General features: G+C 40.2%; 2 pseudogenes across 1 annotated transcript in view; both read right to left on the bottom strand.

Annotated features, from left to right (window-relative positions):
- LOC149244315 (putative RNA methyltransferase At5g51130 pseudogene) overlaps positions 1-11603 on the bottom strand; it is a 54038-nt pseudogene extending 42435 nt beyond the window's left edge. Inside the window, exon 1 of the transcript XR_016246726.1 lies at positions 10649-11603. The product of XR_016246726.1 is annotated as a putative RNA methyltransferase At5g51130 pseudogene (transcript). The remainder of the gene's footprint in view (positions 1-10648) is intronic.
- On the bottom strand, positions 683-1181 carry LOC149244316 (conserved oligomeric Golgi complex subunit 6 pseudogene; annotated as a pseudogene).
- Positions 11604-21435: the final 9832 nt, after the last annotated feature.

The following is a 21435-nucleotide window of genomic DNA, read 5'->3' as shown; positions in this document are numbered from 1 at the left end:
TGGTGAAGATCGAAAAAAGAAGAAAGCGCAAATTGGCCAGCCTTTAATCGGCCCTGTTTACTGAAGCATTTTCTAAGATCTTTTTCATTTCTTTTTACGATGCGTATATCTGATCTTCAAAGATTTTAAAGATTTACAGAGATTTTTTTGAAATTTTGCTACGGTAGTTTTAGCATTGGAAAATATTTCTTAAGACGTTCAGTAGTTCTATACAAGATATTTTGAGAGCTTGGTTATATATGCGGAAAATTTGATGATGCGTAACAGAAGTGGAATTGATCGTGGCTCAGAGGGCATACGAACCAGAGAGGTTTGACGCCATCACAAATTGGTGTGATTCTCCGTGACTCCCAAGGAATTGCACAGGTGAAGAGTGTCACTGGCAATGAAGTCTTGCGAATACTGAAGGCTCACGGCCTTGCACCATAAATACTTGAGTCTACACAGTCAAAGAAAAGGTATTTGCGTTAAACATGGTGGTGCCACAATGTTTCATATATAACACTGTTTTGTTATTTATATAACGCCATTGTTTTCTTTGGCATATATATAACGCTGGTATATAAAGGATTTCTCCAAAACGCAGTGTTTCATATAACGCTGGTAATGATCCATGATTCTATTTCCTCTTCGGAGCCCGCTTGAAACATTTAGAGCATTCGAAAGCCGGCATCAGAAGACTTTAGCTTCTTATCTGATCAGGGGAATGCCTCAGCACAGTCCTTGGCTCCGGATATCCATTCTCAGGATCAAGGACTGCATTATACACAAGCTCGTAGGATTCCGCAAGCACCCTTGAAAGTCGGCTGCAAACCTCAGTACGCAATTGAGGAACCTGCAGTTGCTGAAATTCTGGAAGGGCACCCTCACTGCCAGCTACAAGCCCAAAGAAAATTTTCAAGGACTCTGCAACTGAGGATAGTGACATCTCTTCCACTTCTGCCAGTGGCTTGCTTAAATCAAATTCCTCCTTCAAGACAATTTCAGACTGTGAATGCTTTTTTAAGTGATTCCGTATGTAAGAAACCTTTCTGTCCACAAGAGTATTAATGTGCATTTCAATAGCTACACTAAGCCCTCTTACAAATGTTGCGGCAACCTCATGTCCCATCAGTGGTTGTTGAATAGCTGACAAACAATTGATAAGGAAAATTTTACGCAAAGATTCAACCTATGATGAAGGTGCTGCAACATTGTTACTCAGTATATCCTCCATAGATGATGATGGCCTCTTTCCTAACTTATGACCTGAATCAAAGCCAGTGTTGTTTCTGCGATACGACTGCGATAGGCCTTTAGATTTATAAGCCTCTGCAGCTTGGTCACACATCTGTATAATCGGGTTCAACAAAGCAGATACAACAGGCTCAAAATCAGGCTTCTTTCCTGATGCTGGAACCAGCATACTGTTATAAGTATCGATCAATTCAAGGCAGACTGAGACTCCTTCCCCTACAGCTGGTGCTGGAGAGAGATCAACAGCGACTAAAGAAGGGTATCTCAATAGCTTGAGTGGTATGTGGCTATTTGCTAGATTACAGAGCAAGCAATATGGTGCTGGTAGATGTTCTTATATGCCACAACAGAGTAATTAAATATTATACAAGCACTTGATTACAGCAGGCAGAAGAATACATCGGCTCATCAAGTTGGAAGTTGTAAGATAAGGTATCTGTTCAGACCAATATCCTTGCTGTTTGAAGCACGGCATCAGGAGGGCTCTCTGGAACTCCAGAACTATTTTCTCTGGTATATCAAACCCCACAGTGAGATGGCTTGGTGAAAAGTTTCGATCAACATCCCAAATGCGATCATAAGAATCAACAATATCTTGGCAGTGTAGCTGTGTAGGCTGTTTATTTATTTGAGCTGTAAGTTAATGTTGTCTATTACATTACTAAGCTGTCTATGGTATGGTATTTTTTACTACGCTGTCTCCGTCTCATAAATTGTATTTTCCATATTTCCTCCATCGAGAATCAACCTTTGAACATGCAAAGTGGTTAATGGTGTGTCTTCCCACGGCGGTGTATTGGTAAAGTGCTGCACTGATTCGAGCTGATTGTAAACACATTTTTGTAGACAAAAGATTGAGCCTTCATGCTATAAAGAATTCTGCTTTTCCTCATTGATGGAGTCTGCCTTGAATACTGCTTGATATCATCTGTTTTGCGAAAAAAAAAAAAAAAAGACACATTTATTGCGAAGCAACACTGTGCATTTGGTTTCTTAACACTTTGCCCATTTGTTTGGTCGAATAATGGCGAAAATTCATGGCTTATTAGAGTTACTAAAAACTCTAATCAAGTCCACTGCTGACAGCACAGTCAAAATTAACAAAGCCTCTCTTTCAGACATTCAAACATGTCTACAATATGCACAAGAAAAGATAGAGTTTTTGCAGCCTGAATCACAATTGCAGCAAGAAGAATTAAAACAAAGGAGTCATTCTGAACCTGTTTCTGTTCAGAACAATGAAGCAGACTCCCATAAACAGCAAGTCAATATTGTTCAAGTTCATTCAGATCCAGTACCCAATAAAGCAGCAAGTGTACATGCAGATGCAGAAACTCAGTCTGCACTTCCCAAGCCCATCATCAGACCTTGGGAACAGCTTGTCCACAACAAGCATAGAACTGGTCTTGGATATGACAAGGACTTGTCCTTTCATATTCCAGACTACTCAAAGCCCATTCAGTTTCAGAGTGCTGGATTCATTCATGACAGTCCACCTGCTCCTCATGACAGTTCAGCTTCAGCTGTTCCAGATTCTACTCCTCTTCCACTGCAACAACAACAACAACAGATCGTGAAATGCCAACACTGTGACCGAGTTGGCCATCTGAAAGATCACTGTTTTGATCTTCATCCATGTAAGCACTGTCATAAAACCAGCCATTCTTCACACAGATGCTTCAAAAACAAACGTCCTGCAAGAACAAAGATTCATCTTGGATGGATCGCTTCTTGGCAATGGGCATCAACAGCCAAGAAGATATTCCAAACACATGTCAGAACTTGTTCCAGAGTATTGAACAGTCTTGCAGTTGAGTTTTCTCCATCTTCTCACCTTGTATCTGACAGGGGGGAAAATGATGGTCATCTACAAGCTTCAAAGCCACATCAAGCAAGCTTGAGCCACAACCTGCCACACCAGTTTCAGAGTTGTAGCCAGAGACAAAGATGCCTGAACATGCCTTCAGTTGGCAATCTGGGACACTTCCTCTAGCAGAAGACTTCAGCTTCTTGCCATCTTTGGAAGAATTCTAGGAACAAAATTGAGAACACTTCCTCTAGCAGAAGACACCAGCTTCTTGCCAGTTTTGGAAGAGTTCCAGGAATTGCATTAAGCATTCCAGAGTTGTTGGTTATCCTTAAACCATCACAGGTTGAGACTTCCCTTTTCAGGTTGAAGTTTTACCTTTTATGCGGGGTGAGACCTCCCTTTTATGGTTGAAGGTTTCCCTCTTTAAAACAATAGGATCACTTCCTCTAGCAGAAAACTTCAGTTTCTTGCCAGTTTTGGAAGAGTTCCGGGAACTGCACTAAGCGTTCCAGTGTTGGTGGTCATCCTTAAACCACTGCCCTTTATACCAACATTTCATAGAGCACATTCAGCCTAGTGCTGCCATGCATTTTTTGCACATTTTGTATTACAGCTCTCTTCTTGGACTCATACATAACCCTTCGGATTAAGGGGGGGAATGTTGGACACCTAATCCTAAATGGGTTAGTGTGGAAGCCGAATAGACCAAAGCAGTCCAAGAGACCTTGGGATCTGAAACCCAAGAGTCACATATTGTACTATAAATGTATATCTCATGTTAATAAAAAAATGAACTACATGTTTTATCTTTCATATCTCTTGTGTTGTCCATGTGTGTTTAACAATCTAAGCGAAGGAGGAGAAGGACGAAAGAAGAAGTGTTTTGGTGTTAACATTGGAAACTAGGGCCAAACTCCATGTGGGTTTTCTTATTTATGGCAGCTAATATTTTTCCTGGATTCCTCTCGTCGAGAGGTGTAGGATTGATCTAAATATCATCTGATTCTGACATGTATGCATGGAGATATGAATTTATTTGTGTTATGTGACAATTCATCAAGGTCGACCAGCAATCAAATTACCCCCACTTGTCCTCAAAGTTTTATTATAAATAGAGGTGGCCTTCAAGTCATTTGTACACACATCTCTTGTGATCTCTTCCTCTCCACTTGTTTGGGTTTTGGTGGAAGGAGGAGTCCCTAAGAGAGTATGCTACCCTAGAGGAGATGCCCTAGCTCTAGACGTTGTCTAAAGAGACCTATATGCTGCCCTAAATTACAGTCATGAGACATCTAGACGCAGGCCCTATAGACACAGTCATGGAGGATGATTATCACGTTGGAGAGAGGCACCTACGCTGCCCTAAAGGAGGCTCTCCTATGCAGTCCTAGGAGAGGCTAAACGCAGGTAAGGAGAAGCTCTAATCTCAACCCTGAAGGAGATCTAACCACTGCAAAATGATGCCCTAATACGTTGTCCTAGGCCGCAGTCATTGAGGGTGTGTATGCAGCAAGAGGAGGCACTTAACGCAGTCATGAAGGAGGCTTCCATATGTTGTCGAAGGGAGCCTCCATACGCTATCAAAGGAAGCTCCATAAAATCCCTAGCCACAGTCCTCTATACACAGCTAGACACAGTCAAAGGGAGCCTAAATAAACTCCTAATCCGCAGTAAGAAAGAGACTCATACACAGTCCTAAAGGATATGACTTAGGTGTTGTTCAAGCAAGGATAACTAGCACATCTTAGCCGCAATCCTGAAGCCTAAACTGCATGTCAAGAGGTGACTTCAATCCACAGTGAACGGTGATTCAAAGAAGCCCTTATACCCTATACTAAGGTGTCTTCAACATGTTGTCATTAAAGCACTCAAAGAACCCCTTACACGTTGTTTCACAGCGAGAAGGTGATCTGCAACTACAAGAGGATGGTCATAGGCAGTACAGCTGGTCGTTGTCCAAAAGGAGGTCTTACGCAGTCACCTAGCCGCTGGGATAATGCCACATTGTTGTAGGTGACAGCATGGCCATTTCTATATTGTTTGGGTATGATATGCTGGGCAAAAGTATCCAATGAGGGGGATTTATGGGGTTGCTGCATAAAGACTGATTGAGTCACTATATGAAGGGACAAGGTTACAGTTAACTGTTGGGCTAGGCCGCAGGCCATAGCCAGCAGTTGGAGGCCTCTTTAAGTGTTGCGTTCAAACCCTATAAGGTTGTGTATCGTTGGAGCAAATGTGTGTCAGCAAGCTGCAGTCAATAGCTGGACTGTGGGGTTTATTTAGAGTGTTGTAGCTCTCAGCGTTTGTGCTCTATCTAGTGTCCAGGTCTGCCATAAAATGCATCAGATATGAAAGGTGCCAAATCAATAGCCTTGGCATGATCAATGAAGCAGCAAAAGGAGGAAGAGCTTTATAGAAGGAAAGCTTCAATATTCTAGGTATTTGGTTGAGTTGTTCTTGGCCTATCATCTGTTGCCTTGTGTCATCTTCATGGTGAATATCTTTGATGTCTGATCTCCTATCTTGGCAAGTCAAAGTGTTGACTTCAAATGTATATGTACTATCTCTCTCTCTGCTGAACTATTGAAGAATATAAGAAGATTTGATCAAGGGTTTCCCCACATTGAGGTTTGTCCCTGGCTGGTGCCACATCTTGTGTCCTCTTGTGTTGGCTTATTTTCTGATGTTTATGTTTATGTTCTATCTGCACTTTACTATCATGTTGATGTGATTGCTAATCTGGAATTGATATTGAGCCTAAATGGAAAAATTGAAGTAAATTGCTCTAAGCATAGAACATACCTAAAATTAACATTTGGGCTCTCTCTCTCTCTCATGCAAAGAAGGAAGGCTAGGGTTTACTGCTTTAAGGTCGAAATTCTCAAGTTGTTGGAAGAGGATCAAAGTTGTTGAAAGAGGAACCTAATAGGTCACCTACTAGCCCTAGACGAAGAAGCAAGCCAAGCGAAGTTGTTGGTGGCCTTGGAAGGCTAAATTTCGCTCACACGTGGATGCAATAGCAGTGGCAGGGGACGAAAATGTCAGACCTGCAGTAGAGGCCGAAATTCTGTAGCTAGGGGTCGAAGTTATATTGCTGGAAGAGATTTAACTGGGTTTGACTTAGACAAAGGAAGCACGTCATCAAGAAGGTTGGACTTGGTCTTAGAAGGTTATTGGTCTTGGTCTAGAGATCTTGGAATTCGTCAATTGAAGGATCTATAAGAAGCTAAGAAACTGGATTTGCCCTTCCCCCTCGTGTCCCGAATCCCATGAATCAGACATGTGTCTGATTCTCGTGTCCAACGTGTCCTAGAAAGTGGGATTCTCGTGTCCATAGTGTCTTAGAAAGTGGGATTCTCTTGTCCATCGTGTCTTGGAGTACACCCATCTAACATTGTTGAAGATTGCAGATACATGGTTTGCCTCTTCATTCATCATGTTGAAGAGGTTGAGGGAGGTCAAGACCGCTCTCGGGGCCAAGGTTATTTCAGAGTTTTGGTCGTTTTGGAGAAAGACAAATCAAACAGCCTCAAAAAGAGTCAAGAACATAGTGTTAGATGATGCTTGGTGGGAGAAGGTAGGTCTCACTATTAAGATCATGGACCCTATCATTACTTTGCTACGATTTGCAATACATACCACCCCATCCTAGGAGAGGTTTAAGAGGGATTGGATTCCATGATTGAGTCCGTGAGGACCATTATTTTACAGAGTGAGTGCCTCGAGTATGAGACATCATCAAAGGCCTTCTTCACCACCATACAGGATATTCTTATCAGCAGATGGGACAAGAATTTCACACATTTGCATTGTTTGGCTCACTCATTGAACCCAAAATACTACAGCCATAAGTGGCTGAATGGTGGACCTTCTCACAGATTCCCTCCTCGCATGGATGGTGAAATTTCACAGGTGAGGAATGATGCATTGAGGTGGATATTTCAGGATAGAGCATCCCTTAATGAGGTGGAGGTTTCTTTTGCATAGTGTTCCACTGGCACTGGGTGATTTGCAGGCTATGATGCGATTAGAGACAGGGGGCTAAGAAGCCCTATCCTTGGTGAGCAACTCATGGGGCAACAAACACTCCTCTACAACAATTAGCCATGAGGCTCCTCTCTCAAGTGATTTCATCCTCTTGTTACGAGAGGAATTGGAGCACATATGGGAATTTGTATAGTCAAGAAGAGAAGGCTTGAGTAGTCCAAGGAAGAGACAATGGTGTATGTGCACACCAACCTTCGTCTTATTTACAGGCAGAGGGATGAGTGGTTGAAGGGAAAGACAAAGATGTGGGATGTATTTCTTGATGATATGGGTTTGAACAGCAATGTTGAGTTGCCATTGGCCAACTTGGATCTTAATGACCCAGTGCTAGAGCTTGTCACTTTGATGATGGTGATACTCTTGAGGGGTCCTCCTCCACACCAGCAGATGCAAAGATTACATTGGATACAAAGGAGGAGGATGCAACAAAGGAGAGCAGTGGTGACCATGACAATGATGTTGATTTTGATGATGATGATTGATGGCTCATGAGCTACCTACTACCTTGTAGTTGTTTTGTATTTGTTATTTCTATTTTCCATTGGCATTACTGCTACGGTCTATTTACGTAACACATTTTAATTTTGATGACTTAATGAGAAAACTACAGTTTCTTGTCTTTCTCCTATTGGATCATTGATGAATCTGTCACAATTGTATTTGTATGCATAATGTTACATTGTACAACTTACAAATTTTAAATTTACAATGTAGAATCTAGATCTATGTCTGAATTTGTATCATGAATGAGAATTTGTGTAAGGAATATATATTTAGTAGTAAGTACTATATATATATATATATATATATATATATATATATATATATATAATGTGTCCTACGTGTCCTGTTCCGAGGGTCTACGTGTCGCTGTCAAAATTTTCGTGTCCTACGTGTCACGTGTCCCTGGAGGGTCTACGTGTCGCTGTCAAAATTTTCGTGTCCTACGTGTCATGTGTCCCTGTGTCAGGTGACTTAGATAAGAAGAGAAAAGATTTACGAGTTTTCCTCTCAAGTGGAGAGGTTTTGGCCCTGGCTCACATCCTATATCCTGTGTTCTTGTGTGCTATTGTTCTTCTTATTTTGGTAGCTATTTGATGATAAGAACAAACATAATAATAAGAGAAGAAGCTAATAAGTGAGAAACAGTAAAAAGACATCACAAGCAATTATCAAGAATAGAGAAATCATCCTAACTACTGCCCTCTAGATTTCTCAACATGAGGTTGCCAAGGTTTGACATTGAGATTCATACTAAGAAGAAGCAGCAATGATTATATTTCAGTTTGTTTATATTGATTTAGAGCACAGGTGGATCCAGTCTAAAAATAGTAAAACGTGGTCTGTCGGCTTAACAAAGTGGTTGGGTGGTGTAGGGCAGAAGACTGGAGTCTCCTTCGGGTTGGATCCTAATAACACTTCAGGGTGGCAAGGTGATGCTAGGGCAGGTTGGAGTTTGCATAGGGCGTTGGAGCATTCATCCAATTGTAGCTGGTACACAAGGTGTTGGAGCACCTTCAGCTTGGAGCCTGTAAACTAGGGCACTAGAGCGTCCTCCTAGTTGCAATTGGTAAACAAGGCATTGGGGTGTCCTACAAGTTGGAGCCTGTAAATCAAGGAGTTGGAAACTGTAAATCAAGGGGTTGGATCCTCCTTCAATTGGAGCTGAAAACTTGATGTAAATCTTTTGAAGACAAATATTAAGAAGCATTTGGTGGTTTTTGTCCCAGAGGGAATCTTTGTGTGTATTGTCTCTATGTGTTATGCATTGTTGAATGGTGTTGATGATGTTTATGTTTATCTGATGCTAATAACAAGTAATCCTCTGTGGAATTAAAAATATACTAATTGATAAAAAATACCGATTCACTCCCCTCAGTATTTCCAACAGCTCATCCTCCATCAAGGGCTCAACATGAGCCACTCGCTGACTCTCCAAAAATAGCCCATCATGCACATTGTGCTCCACTATGTGTTGTTTATGCTAAATCATCACTGGTAGCTCGCCTCGCCAATCTCCTCCTCAGCCTTCATCACTCATGGAAACCATTTGTTGCTCACCACACTCTCCCATCAAACATGGATGCATGTTTGGGCTGCTATGAACATCTCTATATGACGGTTCATGCTCCTCAGAGGCATCCTTGCGAGAACCCATGGTCTCAACTATAAAAGAAGAATCCTCATTCCGGAAGTCATAAGGAACCTCCTCCTACTATAGCTCTGCCATCTCCTCTGTGTACTATCATTCTGAAGACTCTATTCATAATGTCATCATTATAAGGGGATATAGGTACGGTCAGCATCATGATTCTACTGAGACAGGAGGCAATCGGAAGTTTAACCCCTTCACAAGGGTGCTTCAAAAACTTGTATTATACAAAAGCAAGCATGGCTGGTTTTGGAGTCCAAATTAAGTTTTTTCCATCTACCTGATCCACCTTGAAAAGGAGTAAGTCTAGCTCTTCTAGTTTGAGAAGGGTTTTCACTGTAAACCCCATGAATCTCAAATCTGTCCCAAGTGGAAGACATTTATATCCCATCTCATGCTCTTCTTGTAGCCGCTCTTGCTGAATAATAGTATGCATCCCCTTTGAAAAAGGTCTGTTGTTTGCTGCTGCTAATTTATTAAGGGAATTTATAAAGGTTTGATCCATGTTTTCGCTGAAGAATGACAAGAACATCAAGTTGTTTTGTGCATGATTTTGACTGACAAACTCTCCCACCACATCCCAACACTCAACAATGCTATTCATAACAGCTAACAACTAGCATTGGCAAACACATGGCAGAATGCAAGGCTGCCTTACATTCAACTCAGCCATGGCTGGACAATTATATCAGCCCTCATGTACAGCAAGAAAGACAACAGACCAATGACAATATGCACAAGTACATACTCCTCAGCAGTAGCTTGACTTAGCAACATGTGAACATCATCTCATTAACTCTCCCAACACAGGATACAGGGCAGGACTCGAGCAATACCATACTCGGGAAATTGATAGGATTCACTGATAAAACTTTATAACAGAACTGGACTGGATATAATGTGACTTTAACAGAGGACATAAGGAACCTGATCATAGATGGAAGTGAAGCTTCAACTCAAAGCTCGGTCTTGCAATATATATATATATATATATACCAGCAAAGAATATTTAATGACTTCAGTCCTTCTACCGCTTCGATTCTCCCTTGTAGACAGAGATGGGATGATGTTGACAGTACTGAATGATGGTGATCCACCTCTGAAATATGTAGAATTTCCTTGTAAAAGTACCTCTGTTATACCAGTAGTTTTGTGGGTATATTTGATGTATGGTTATTGAGAAGTTTCGTCAAACAGTTAGATGGTGATGTGCTGTAGGTAATTTTTCATAATTATCGTGCAATGCTCCAACATGTACCAACAGACTTAAAAACAAGCTTACATTGTAATATCAAACCCAGAAATTTATATACTGCTGTTATATAACGATGACAACATACAAACAACTTTTCCTTGCTTGAAAATTTAAATACACAGTGAGCAGTTAAGAATAGTAGAACCTGATATATATTCCACCAAGGCAACCTTCAGTGCAGTGAGTAAATTCAGAGGCAATTTCAGCGGTGTATTCCAGGTGGAAGTCTCTCACTGTTTGATGCCAACTATTCAGCCTTCAGCCACGCCCAGAATGCCCGCACAGCAACAACGAAAACTCGTGGATACTCTATGCTGATAGGTAGATACCCTTGGCACTCACATCCTATGCAACTTCGACCCACAGGAAGGAAACCGTTCACACAGCAGCCACATCCTACAGCAAATGGTACGCTGCCCCCGGAAACCAGTGAACTTGAACTTCAGTGAAGAGATAACACGCCCAGCCAAAAGTAAAAAGCCCACAAACAAATACGCTTCAACTGTGTGTAGTGCTGAGGCCTTGAACAAACAGTGAAGAATGCGGTTTTCCCAAGGCTGCAAAACTCTTCCAAAAATGACAGTATGGAATTTCGTCCTTCAAACTGGAATGTTCGGCCTCTCTTCACTGTTGGCCTTAGATCTCCCTCAGAGATGGCGGCTCCCTACAATAATCGGCCTTGGCACTGGGTACAATTTGGCTCGTTGACACCTAAACATAACTCGGTCTGGGGAATTGATGAATGCGACCTGCCAAAACAAAATATAAATATGCATGTCCAGAAAAGAGTGGTCCTCCCTGCGTCCAGAATTGCCCCTTCGAAAATAGCAGACTCCAAGTCGATCTGAGCCGTGCACGCAGAACCCTCAATCCCCTAACGGAATGCTTGTGGCCTCCATCCTCAAAATTTTACTCACGGACAAATGAATAGTCTGCTCAAAATACATTCGCGTCCCTCAATTAATTCGGTGAATTCGATTTGCGCACACGGCTTCTGGAAAATTTTAAATGGTTTCTCTTATAAACCTTGGCGGGATATGTTAAATATTCAGTCTCCAAAACCATGATAAAAAATGTTAAATGTTTTCCCTTATAAAACTTGGCGAAATATATTAAATATTCAGTCTCCAAAACTTATAAAAATTGCTCACGTCCCCCTTTTAATAATCTTGCTTGATAAAATTTGCAAATTTATCAGGCCCCTTTTTAATAATTCGGCTTAATAAAATTCGCTCATGACCCTTTTTAAAATAATATTCCATGCCAAAACATTCGGCTTGAATAAATAATTGGCTAAAGAATTTGGCATAAATCGATCTCTATGTAGGATAGATTTGGCCAAAATAATAAGTCACAGCAGACATTCAAAAATAATTTTGAAATTGATTTGCCATAAAAATTTCCAACCGGCAAGAAAAGCCAGCTTTGATAATATAATTTTTGCCGAAAAATTACTTTAGAAATTTTCACCGTCAACTTAACAAACAGATTATGCAAATTAAACCATAAAATTAATGGTAAATTTGGATATATATTTTGCATTTGAATAATCGAGAAGATAAAATATATGAAAAATATAACATAATTTTATTAAATAAAGAATATATAATGTGTTGGAAATGGCTAAGAGGATGGACTCCCAAAGATACTTGTTACAACATTGAATCGGTCACCAAAATAACTGAACTATTAAGCACAATTTGTGAATTCTAGATGAATTCACCAAGGAGAAAGATGGGTACTCGCTCACTCTCGTTGAACAACTAGATGGTTTTTGTCTTGGGGCTATTGTTGAAACTAGGGAGTCTGTGAATTCTGGATGAATTCATCACGGAGAAAGATGGGTACTCGCTTACTCTCAATGGTTTCCGTCTTGGGGCTATTGTTGAAGCTAAGAACTCCTAGTTCTCTAAACTTCTCCACAATAAAAATACTCAACTCCAAGATATCTTCAAATAGTCTCCTCCTTCTCTTTATAGATATTATGGAACTTTTTTGAACCCAATATTATTATTATTATTTTAATCACTTAATACTTTTTCTCTTATTTAATTTTAATTAGAATACCTATTTAATTTAGGAAAATGGTAAATCGGTCACCATCCCTCCTTATGCCATTGAAAGTCACTTCCCGCCATTTGATTTTGTAGGTCTTCTCGCTCTGGTTCCAATGAGCTATTACACTAACGTGTTCCATCAAGTATTCCTTCCGGAATGTCACCTTAAGCCTAATTAATTGAGTTAGGCTCAATAATAACCCTGTTTTTCGAAAGTTGTCGAAATGCAATGAAACAAAATGCAAGTTGTGCGGATGATATAACATGACAAGCAAATGTGATAGAATCCCATAGAAACTCCTCAAAACCCCATAAAGCCCCTCCAGAAGCCCATAGGCCCACTGATGGAGTAAACCTCTCTTGTGACTTCATTGCCTCCATCCTAACCACGCCATAAGGGAAACCAAAAAAAGGAAAATCACACTCTCAAGTGAATATTGATCCCTCAAAAAAGGTAATATGTAACAACCCTAGTGAAAATTTCATGTAATAAAAGTTAAAAACAATAACCACTTAATGGGACACTTATTCAAAGTTGAATGTTAGGCAAGACATCCTAGGGGGCGTTCATTTGGTTGTTTATGGCTAATATTTTGGAAAGACAAAATGGCATTTTTGGCACAATTATTTATGAAAATAATAGAAATTAGGATAAAAAGGAGGTGAAAGTTAACCTTTTGTCAGTTTAGCATTGGAGCTCTCTCATTATTCTCTCTCTCTCTCTCACTCTTGGACACTTAGAGTTTCTTGGAGCACTTTGGCATTAGAGCAAGAAAGGCAAAGAAGGCAAGAGGAAGCAAAGATCAAGCAGGGAAAGGTAGGATCAAACAGCTACAACAGGCTTCATTGCAGGTATCGACTTGCATGTGTATTTTCCTTGCTAGATTTGGCATGCATGGTATTGCATGTGTCTTTTTTCTATCATGGCATGGGTTTTTCTAGGTGTGACAGTGTTCTTCAGCCTAGCCTTGTCATTTCTTGATAGCTTTGATGAGATGGGTTTCTCATATTTGGTTAATGCGGGATGGCCGCATGGATTCAATGTTGAGTGGGGTGGATCTCCGAACTAACAAACACATGGCTTAGTGGTCCCTGAACCAAACTGTGGATCACGGTAAAGCCACTGGCCTAGTAACCCCTGAACCGGACTGTGGATTGCAATAAAGCCAGATTGTGTGCCTCAATGGGCCTAAGAATCCTTGTCGATGAATGGCGGGATATATGGTAAAGCCAAGAGGTGGATTTCTCTCTGTTGGCCCTAGTAGTCACGGGATGGGATCTATGGTAAAGCCTAGAGAGTGTGTCTCAGTGTAGGGCCTAGTGATCCCTGGATTGGACTGTGGATTACGGTAAAGCTTGAGAGACTGGGAGGCACTCAAATTTCTCACGGTGTAGGCAGAGAACTCCAGTGGCATCCATGCTTGTTGGTGTTTATTGGTGTGTTTATGAGTCCCACATTCATGCTTGAAAATGGCACAGGGGTGATTGCCTGAAGAGAGACTTGGCTCAGTCAATCTATGGTCGGGTGGAACATGGTAGTCCCATCTCCGGTTGGATTATTGCATTTATTAATGAGAAATTCATTCCCTTGATTCTCATGTGTAAATGTATTGATGTATATGTGGATTTTTTGGTTGATATGTTTATGATAGTTTTGTCCTTGTTATGCTTGTTATATGTATGTTTTATGCCAGCAGCTATGTATAGCTCTCAACATGTTTTTACCTGTAAATGAATGGATAATGTATCTATGGCCTAATAGATGATAATGCAGCAAATGACTTGAGGGAACAATGGTTCATAGCGATTCCCAAACAAGTATGAGATCCCTACTCTTAATTTTGTTGTTTACACTTATAGGTTACATGTTGATGATTTGTTTGACTAGTAGGGGTATGGTTAAAGTCTTGTTCAACTTATTGCTTTGATATCATTATTTTCATGCTCTTTTACTAATCTTAAGCTATCACTCCATTATGGGCAGTGACCTAGGCTCTAGACCTAAAAAAGTGGCTTAAATCCCAAGGTCGCTGACACAGAACTAGCAAATTGGGTCCCTGGACGCTGGCACATAAGTCTGTGAGAGTGACATTGGGTTTCTGGACATTGTCGTGCCTATAGCATGAGACCAAATGAGGCTAAGATGGTCAAAACTTCAATAGGACCCAAGGCCAAGTTGTCTCAAGTGTTGCATTGGTTTTTGTGGGTCCTGAAGTTGATGTTGGATTACTATATGTGATGTTTCCATCGATTCCACTTCCTTAAGGTCACATAGGACGATGAACCACACTAGTTGGTTTGAAACACATCGACAAATGGTATTCCATGTGATTTTCGCCGAAAAATCTCTCACAAACTTTATATGGATCACAGAAGCCTGAACTCTATAATTGAATCCCTGCACGGAAAAGCCATTGCAACCAAGGTTCATAATTTAGAGAGGTTTTGTCAAATTCACATTTGGAGAGTTTAACATAAAGTTTTTCTCTTTTCAAAACATCTAATGTCTGCTTAACATGCTTTAAATGTTCTTCCCACGTTTTACTAAAAATCAGAATGTCATCCAAATACACAATAACAAAATCATCAAGAAAAGGTCTGAGTACTTCATTCATTAATCTCATGAAAGTAGCAGGAGCATTAGTTAGGCCAAAAGGCATAACCAGCCATTCGTACAATCCTTGCTTTGTTTTGAAAGCATTCTTCCATGCATCTTGCTCTACAACTCTGACCTGATGGTATCCACTATGCAAATCCAGCTTGGTGAAATAAACAGCTTCCTTCAATTGATCTAAGAGATCATCTATGCGAGGAAGGGGATAACGATTTTTTATTGTTATCTTATTCAGTGCTCGGTAATCAATGGACATTCTCCACGAGCCATCTTTCTTTCTCACCAAAACGATTGGTGACCCACATGGCGACGTGCTAGGCCTGATGAACCCTTTCTCGAGCATCTCCTGCACCTGCTTCTTGATTTCAGCATTCTCTAAAGCAGATAACCTGTACATCCCAATGTTATGCAAAGGAACACCTTGCTGCAAAATAATATCATGTACTATTCCCTTTTTGGGTGGCAGACCTTGAGGTTCTTGAAACAAGACATCATACTCTGAAACAATATTTTCTATATCAGTTTGCTCATCAGCATTACAGCCCTCAAATACATTGGTTTTATCAGTTTTCCTTTCCTTTACAACCATTAGTAAGAACTGTTTGCATGAATGTATCATTCTTTTCATCTATCCTGAGTTTATGAGAGTATAATTATTCTTGAGCTTATGAGCCCTTACAAAGTATTCGATTCCATCTTTAACAAGTAGATACTTGTTCTTAGCTCTATAGAAAATAGCTTTTCTATCATACAAGTAAGGACTTCCTAAAATAATTCCACATATATCCAAAGGAATTACATCTAACTCAACCTCATCTACAAATGCTGACCCAAAAGAAAACTTGAGTTTGCACTGTCTAGTCACTTGTAGTTGTGCTTTATCATTCAACCATCCTAATGGATATGGTTTCTTATTAGGTGTAGTTGCTAATCCCAATTTCTTTACAATTGCTTCAGAAATCAGATTTACTTGTGAGCCACTATCAAACAAAGTATCAATCTTTTGATTTTTGGAAACAACTCGAATATGGAAAAGCTCATGTCTTTTTCTCTCATGTTCTTCATCAATAACAGATTGAGCAGAATTACTAGTAGATGCTTCAGAATTCTTACCTTTTATACCTATGGCTGCAATGATTGTTTCATCTCCCGAGTTTGACCCCAAATCTTTCTGAATAGCTGCAGTAGTCTTCTTCTTCTTGCCCTCGGACTTCTTAGGTCTTAGCTCTGGATGCAGAATCCAACAGTGCTCATCATCATGCCCCTCCTTTTTACAGTGAGTGCATGAAGCTTTACCTTTTTGTGCAGTGTTAGCCTCCCTTGCTTTCCACTTCTGCTTCTTTTTCCCCTTTCTCTTGCTTACAGTGGGTTGGGATGGTCCCCCAACTTCTAGATTTCCATTCTTTCCTCTGGCTTCGAGATGAGTAGCTTGTACAGATACCTCATCTATACTAGTGGGATTAAACATGAGGATGGTATGCCTCATGTAGCTGTGTAGACCACCAATGTACTTTAAAAGAGTCTTTGGTGAGTCTAATGAGATACCCAACATCAATGCTCTCTTTCTGAACTCTTAAGTATACCCTTGTACACTTTTCCCTTTCAACTGGCGAAGAGTTTTCCAACTCATCATGGCTTGTTGCATGTAGGCCAATGGATAGAACTGCTTTTTGATTGCAGCAACAAATTCACTCCAGACAGAGATGGTCTTACCATGCTTCTTCATATCAGCTTGGGTTCTTCCTTCCCACCAAACCAAGGCAATGCCTCCTAGGCGTAGGCTTGCTAGCTGAATCTTACTCTTGTCTGAGTCTATGTTTTGTACCCTGCAATACACATCAATTTGTCTTATCCAATTGTCCAACTTTTCAGCATTTAGCTCTCCATCATATATAGGCAAATCAAATTTAACATCTAACTTAATCAAAGATGCTTTCTTATTATGCACAGGGCTATTAGGAGGTGTGAGAAAGCTTTCCTCTTTCCCCTTTCCTTTGGAGTGGTCATGGGAATGAGATTCATCTTCTTCCTTATCTTGCTTAGAGCCTAATGAATCTTCATCCTCATGCTTTCTAAAGTCCCTATACATTTCTTCTACCATAGACTTTATAGCTAGGAAACTTTCTATGAATTAAGGGTCTGGCCCTATAGAACCTTCCTCTGACACTGTCTTCCGAGAATAGACTCTCCCAATTTTAGGATTAGTTTCCACCAACTCTCCTTCTCCTAATTTGAGCTTTGATCTAGTAAGCATTCATAGCTAAACCAACACAAGCTTGTCTAACCTTACAGCCTAGAGCTCTGATACCACTTGATCTGATAATCACCCTATGAGTGACCTCAATTAAAGATTTATTAAACAAAAGGTATTACAGACTCATGTGATGGTGTGTGTTCTATGTTATTTAAGCAATGGATCGATCAGATTGCCAATACACAGAAAACAAGTGGAAAGACAACAGATAAATACAGTAAGTAACAGAAGACATAAACAGTTTTTAAATAAGGAGTTCACCCTATTCTCCAGGACTACGTCTCCAGTCCAACTTCAGTGGTGGCCTTGTTTTATTGTGTCTTACAGCAGAGAAATTACAATATAGGGACTCAATGTGAGTTCTCCTGAAGCAGATTTTGCTTGGTAGGGTGGTTCTTGGATTCCCCAAGCCACTCGGAGTTCACAGACTCTTTTTCTTCCTACCAACTCTGTGACCCTTGGTCTACAGTGGAAAGAGCCAGATGTGATGCTCAGTCTAGACAGATTCCTCTAGGGAAAGGCTTGAATCTTCAAGCTCTCTGGTGCTCTACGCTACCTGTGGTCAGCTCGGCCCTTTGTCTCCTTTGCTTGGCTTCGTTGTTCTCTGTGTTTAGTCCCCCTCTCAGGGTTCACTATTCACCATCTCTCTTGGTCGCTTGGACTCCTCTCTATTCCTCCTCTCTCTGAATCTTTATTCGATTGTCTCTGTTCATGGCTTTAGTCATTCGATCCCTATGCCTATTCGATTCCTCTCCCGCCTACGTCGATTCTACTTCTGCCTGCGAGCTGGGAGTTCCCTAATCAGCGTCAGCATGAACGCTCGGGAAGTAGCCACGTGTCCCCATTGGAATAGTGCCAGCCTGCTCGTCGATTCATTTCTTCAGTTATGTCATGGATACGTTCTTTCTCCATCATGGAGATCAAACAGATTCCAAATCCCCTTAAATCGCAACTTAATTCCCTGTTGATTCCACTTCTTTCTATCGGGCGCAATCTCAGCTGTCTGATTTGGGCTCCTCAAGATCCGACGTCATACGCACGTCGAGCGCAGTTGACTTGCTCGACCAATAACGCGCGATCACGACGGTTTTTCTCTCACCTCCGCTACCACGCGTCGATCGTTGAGTGTGATCGCTCCTCTTTCTCCAAAACCTCTTACCGTTCAAGGGTACCCTAATCAAAACCGTCGGTTTCTAGGGCATGGGTCCCGCCTTCGTACGTTAGCCCTTTTTTCCTTTTTCCGCCCACGGTCCTCTAGCTCCCAACATGACCAAGGGCTTAAGGCCCCTCCATTTCGGCCCTGTTTGCCCAGCGATGCGCGCACATCGAAAATCAACTCCTTTTCCCGTTCCGGGGCTCCCAGGGCTACATCGACCTCCTGCGTAATCTCCATGGGCCTCGGTCAACGCACTTTGACCGAGGTCCTCGTCGTTCCACGCCGGCTGCCATGGCCACTGGTTCAGGGTGTTTTCGATTACTGTTTTGGATTTCATTCGAGATTTGTTTGACCTGATTTAGTCACGGTTCTTTGACAGTCGTTTATGGATCCGATTCGAATCAGTTATATGATAGGCCAACTTAGAAAGCCCTTCAATAAATCAATGATAATACCCTATAATTCCCATAGAAGATATGATATCTAATACATCTTTAGGGACATATTGATTAATTACTTTGACCTTTTCAGGGTATACTACAATTCTTTGGAAATTATATGTCCCAAATATTGAATCTCATCGTATTAGAACTCACACTTACTACATTTGGCATAAAATTAATGTTCTCTAAGTGTTTGCAACACTATTCTTAGGTGTTGTTCATGTTCTTTTGGTGTCTTAGAATAAATCAGAATGTCATCAATGAAAATCAACACAAACTTATCCATATATTGGTCAAAAACATTATTCATTAGACATAAGAAAGTGGTTGGAGCGTTTATAAGTCCAAACAGGAGCACAATAAACTCATAATGACCATATCTTGTTCTAAAATTTGTTTTATTAATGTTTTCATCCTTAATCCTTAGTTGATGATAAGCATATATTAAATCTATTTTGGAAAAGATAATGGCTCCTCTTACGTGATCAAACAGGTCATCTATTCTAGGCAATGTATATTTGTTTTTTATTGTTAGCTTATTTAGTTGTGTATAATCAATACTCATCCTGAAAGTAATGTCTTTGTTTTTCGCAAACAATACCGATGCTCCTCATGGTGAAACACTTTGTCTAATATATCCTTTATCAAACAATTCTTGAAGTTTCGTTTTCAATTACATCAATTTTGGTATACTTTTTCCATAGGGTTCCTTGGACGCCGTTGTGACCCCAAGTACCATTTCAATAGTGAAATCAATATCTATTTTAGGTGGAAACCTAGGAATTTCATCAGAAACACATCCTTAGACTCCCGTACTACATCCAGATCATCTAGAGTTCTTGCCTTAGTTTCCTGCAAAAATTCTTCTACTTGTAAAACAAATAATTTACAACCTTTTCCTAGCACCTCTTTTTAGTTGTGAGGATGATATTTCCTTGGTAGAAATTGGTCTAGGTATACCCTTAATAATATGTACCTTTTTCTCATTTGTGTTACAAGTGGCAATCTTGTCTAAGAAATTAACAATTGTTTTGTGCCTTAACACCCTCATGAGATACAATATGACCCAGATATTCCACCTCCTATACTCCAAAGAAACATTTGGAGGTTTTTTAATATAATTATTTCTCCTCATATAGTTTGAGCACCCTGTCAAAATGTTGAACATGATCCTTCCAAGACTTATTGTAGATTAGTATATCATCAAAAAATACTAACACAAATTTTCTAAGGAAGGGTTTGAAAATGGAATTCATCAAACCTTGAAATGTAGAAGGTGCATTGGTAGGCCAGTAAGCATGACCAAAAATTCACAATGACCCTCATGAGTTCTAAATATTGCTTTTAGAATGTCTTCAATATTCATTCTTATTTGATGATATCTTGAACAAAGATCCAACTTGGTGAAGTAAATTGCTCCATGTAATTCATCCAAGAATTCATCAATGACAAGAATGGGAAATTTATCTTTAATAGTGAGCTTGTTGAGCTCCCTATAATCTAGACACATGCACCATGATCCATGCTTCTTGTGCACCAATACTACTGGAGCAGAGAAAGAACTTTGACTAGGTTGAATTATATCAGCCTCTAGCATTTCTGCAACCATACATTAAATTTCACTCTTTTGGGCATATGGATATTTGTAAGGCTTTATGTTTGGAGGAACACTTGTTGGAATCAAATGATTAGCATGATCATGATCAAGAATAGATGGGAGGCCTTCAAGAGTCTCAAATACCTTGGAATTATTGTCCAAGACTTTTTGGAGATCTAGAAAAATAGATGATTTCGATGTTTGAACCTCTAGTGAACATAATTGTGCAATTACGCCCCATTGTTCTTTCTTTATAAGATTTGTCATGCCATTAGAGATTATTATCTTTCTTGGTTTCCCTGTGATACCCCTTAATTCAACTTCCTTTCCTTCACAAAAAATATTGAAGAAAAGTTCTTGAAAATTAGAAGCTATCGTACCAGATGATTGTAACCATTGGACTCCTAGTAGAACGTCAACACCACCCATTGGAATTGAAATCATTGGACTATTCAATACATATTCTCCCATTGATAGCTTGATAGTATGTCATTTTCCAGAGCAATTTATGGTTCCTCCATTTGCAACCATCACTTGACACTCTTGTGCTAGATATAGGAATGTGGTGAAGTAAAATTATAAGTGCGGACACAAACAAATTCCTCTAGCACGATAATGGATCTAGCCACAACTGATACATTCTATGGAAGATTTCCTTAGGTTATAACCAATTAAGAGGGCCTATCTCTTAGTACACTTATCCCGTTTTATGATGTCCTTGCTTGCTCGTTCCAGCTATCTCTCGTTTCCTTCTTCAAATACCTGAAACAAGTAAACAACAACAAACAACATCCATGATAATAAACAAATT

The sequence above is a fragment of the Pinus tabuliformis genome, chromosome 8 (assembly GCF_031772625.1).
Source record: "Pinus tabuliformis cultivar Carrire ecotype Pingquan chromosome 8, CPIR1, whole genome shotgun sequence".
Classification (NCBI taxonomy): domain Eukaryota; kingdom Viridiplantae; phylum Streptophyta; class Pinopsida; order Pinales; family Pinaceae; genus Pinus; species Pinus tabuliformis.
This window is presented reverse-complemented; position numbering and strand designations above follow the sequence as displayed.